Below are 3,759 nucleotides of genomic sequence, written 5' to 3'. Positions count from 1 at the left end.
CTGTGTGTGTGTGAGTGTGTTACTGTCTGTCTGTGTGTGAGTGTGTGTTACTGTCTCTGTGTGTGTGTGAGTGTGTTACTGTCTCTGTCTGTGTGTGAGTGTGTGTTACTGTCTGTGTGTGTGTGTGAGTGTGTTACTGTCTGTCTGTGTGTGAGTGTGTGTTACTGTCTCTGTGTGTGTGTGAGTGTGTTACTGTCTGTCTGTGTGTGAGTGTGTGTTACTGTCTCTGTGTGTGTGTGAGTGTGTTACTGTCTCTGTCTGTGTGTGAGTGTGTGTTACTGTCTGTGTGTGTGTGTGTGTGTGTATTAGTATATATTTATTTGACTCCCTCCACACCACGCCGACCATACTTGTGATGTCTTTCCCAGGCTGATGTATAATTTCATTGTGTATTTCCCTTCCTCACAGTGAACCTCATCACAATTGTGGTCCTGAAGAGAAGAAACTGTGGGCTGTCCAAATGTGTGACTTGTTACCTGTTGGCCATGGCAGTGGGGGATCTCCTGGTCGTGATTCTCGACCTGATATTCAGACACATTCCCATTGTTTTTAGGGAACAGTTTAATTTCCTGCGGTCCATCCCCGTGTGTAATATCCACGCCGCCCTGCTTTATGCAGCCACTGACTGTTCTGTCTGGTTCACCGTCACTTTCACCTTTGATCGATTTGTGGCCATTTGTTGCCCGAGGCTGAAAAGTAAATATTGCAGCGAGAAAGCGGCGGCTGTGGTTCTGGGGACAGTGGCTGTGCTGAGCTGTCTGAAGGACATTTCCTGGGGGGTGATGCTGTCCGGTGGGTATTGGCTGGAGAACCTCCCCTGGTTTTGTGATGTCACAATGGGTGTTCTGTCCTCTCCGGTCTGGGGACCAATCGAGTTCCTCCACCACATTCTAACCCCGGGTGTTCCATTCGCCCTGATTCTGCTGCTCAATGTTCTCACCGTCAGACACATTGTCCTGAGCAGCAGGGCCCGCAGGAGACTCCGGGCTCACAGCAGTGGGCACAGTGCCAGAGACCCGGAGATGGAGAGTCGCAGCAAATCCATCATCTTACTCTTCGTTATCTCCGCCAACTTCATCCTGTTATGGTCAACGTTAATGGTTTATTCTATATGGGGGCGGATGTGGTTTCTGGGGTATGAGTCTGTATGGTTAGATCGTTATGTTATGGAATTGGGCTTCATGCTGCAGCTCCTGAGTTGCTGCACAAACACTGCGATTTACGCCGTGACACAGACTCAGTTCAGGCAGCAGTTGAAAAATGTGCTGAAAGTTCCCTTTAGTTCAATTCTTCAATTCATTAAATCCTGAGAGGAAACCCCACCCACTCGGCATCTCTCTCCTCGCACTGCCGGTAAAACTGACCATCCACAGGCAGCCACACCCTGACTTACCATTCTGCATGACCAGGACAATCGGTGGGTGGATGTGACTCCCCCAATCGCCGATCAGCTGGGTGTGTGCTTCCCCCCATTGCCGATCAGCTGGGTGTGTGCTGCCCCCCATTGCCGATCAGCTGGGAGTGTGCTTCCCCGCATTGCCGACCAGCTGGGTGTGTCCTTCCCCCCATTGCCGATCAGCTGGGTGTGTGCTTCCCCCCATTGCCGATCAGCTGGGAGTGTGCTTCCCCCCATTGCCGATCAGCTGGGAGTGTCCTTCCCCGCATTGCCGATCAGCTGGGTGTGTTCTTCCCCGCATTGCCGATCAGCTGGGAGTGTCCTTCCCCGCATTGCCGATCAGCTAGGTGCGTGCTTCCCCCCATTGCCGATCAGCTGGGTGTGTCCTTCCCCCCATTGCCGATCAGCTGGGTCTGTCCTTCCCCCCATTGCCGATCAGCTGGGTGTGTGCTTTCCCCCATTGCCGATCAGCTGGGTGTGTGCTTCCCCCCATTGCCGATCAGCTGGGTGTGTGCTTCCCCCCATTGCCGATCAGCTGGGTGTGTGCTTCCCCGCATTGCTGATCAGCTGGGTGTGTGCTTCCCCCCATTGCCGATCAGCTGGGTGTGTGCTTCCCCCCATTGCCGATCAGCTGGGTGTGTGCTTCCCCGCATTGCCGAACAGATAGGAGTGTGCTTCCCCGCATTGCCGATCAGCTGGGAGTGTCCTTCCCCCCATTGCCGATCAGCTGGGTGTGTGCTTCCCCGCATTGCTGATCAGCTGGGTGTGTGCTTCCCCCCATTGCCGATCAGCTGGGTGTGTGCTTCCCCCCATTGCCGATCAGCTGGGTGTGTGCTTCCCGCCATTGCCGATCAGCTGGGTGTGTCCTTCCCCCCATTGCCGATCAGCTGGGTGTGTGCTTCCCCCCATTGCCGATCAGCTGGGTGTGTGCTTCCCCCCATTGCCGATCAGCTGGGAGTGTGCTTCCCCCCATTGCCGATCAGCTGGGTGTGTGCTTCCCCCCATTGCCGATCAGCTGGGCGTGTGCTTCCCCCCATTGCCGATCAGCTGGGTGTGTGCCTCCCCCCATTGCCGATCAGCTGGGTGTGTGCTTCCCCGCATTGCCGATCAGCTGGGTGTGTGCTGCCCCGCATTGCCGATCAGCTGGGTGTGTGCTTCCCCGCATTGCCGATCAGCTGGGAGTGTGCCTCCCCCCATTGCCGATCAGCTGTGAGTGTGCTTCCCCTCATTGCCGATCAGCTGGGTGTGTGCTTCCCCGCATTGCCGATCAGCTGGGTGTGTGCCTCCCCCCATTGCCGATCAGCTGGGAGTGTGCTTCCCCGCATTGCCGATCAGCTGGGAGTGTGCTTCCCCCCATTGCCGATCAGCTGGGTGTGTGCTTCCCCCCATTGCCGATCAGCTGGGCGTGTGCTTCCCCCCATTGCCGATCAGCTGGGTGTGTGCCTCCCCCCATTGCCGATCAGCTGGGAGTGTGCTTCCCCGCATTGCCGATCAGCTGGGTGTGTCCTTCCCCCCACTGCCGATCAGCTGGGTGTGTACTTCCCCCCATTGCCGATCAGCTGGGAGTGTCCTTCCCCGCATTGCCGATCAGCTGGGTGTGTGCTTCCCCCCATTGCCGATCAGCTGGGTGTGTGCTGCCCCGCATTGCCGATCAGCTGGGTGTGTGCTTCCCCGCATTGCCGATCAGCTGGGTGTGTCCTTCCCCGCATTGCCGATCAGCTGGGTGTGTGCTTCCCCGCATTGCCGATCAGCTGGGAGTGTCCTTCCCCGCATTGCCGATCAGCTGGGTGTGTGCTTCCCCCCATTGCCGATCAGCTGGGTGTGTGCTGCCCTGCATTGCCGATCAGCTGGGTGTGTGCTTCCCCGCATTGCCGATCAGCTGGGTGTGTCCTTCCCCGCATTGCCGATCAGCTGGGTGTGTGCTTCCCCGCATTGCCGATCAGCTGGGTGTGTCCTTCCCCCCCATTGCCGATCAGCTGTGAGTGTGCTTCCCCTCATTGCCGATCAGCTGGGTGTGTGCTTCCCCGCATTGCCGATCAGCTGGGAGTGTGCATCCCCTCATTGCCGATCAGCTGGGTCTGTCCTTCCCCCCCATTGCCGATCAGCTGGCTATGTGCTTCCCCCCATTGCCGATCAGCTGGGTGTGTGCTTCCCCCCATTGCTGATCAGCTGGGTGTGTCCTTCCCCCCATTGCCGATCAGCTGGGTGTGTGCTTCCCCGCATTGCCGATCAGCTGGGTGTGTGCTTCCCCCCATTGCCGATCAGCTGGGTGTGTGCTTCCCCCCATTGCCGATCAGCTGGGTGTGTGCTTCCCCCCATTGCCGATCAGCTGTGAGTGTGCTTCCCCTCATTGCCGATCAGCT

This window comes from Scyliorhinus torazame, unplaced genomic scaffold (assembly GCF_047496885.1).
Source record: "Scyliorhinus torazame isolate Kashiwa2021f unplaced genomic scaffold, sScyTor2.1 scaffold_70, whole genome shotgun sequence".
Classification (NCBI taxonomy): domain Eukaryota; kingdom Metazoa; phylum Chordata; class Chondrichthyes; order Carcharhiniformes; family Scyliorhinidae; genus Scyliorhinus; species Scyliorhinus torazame.
This window is presented reverse-complemented; position numbering follows the sequence as displayed.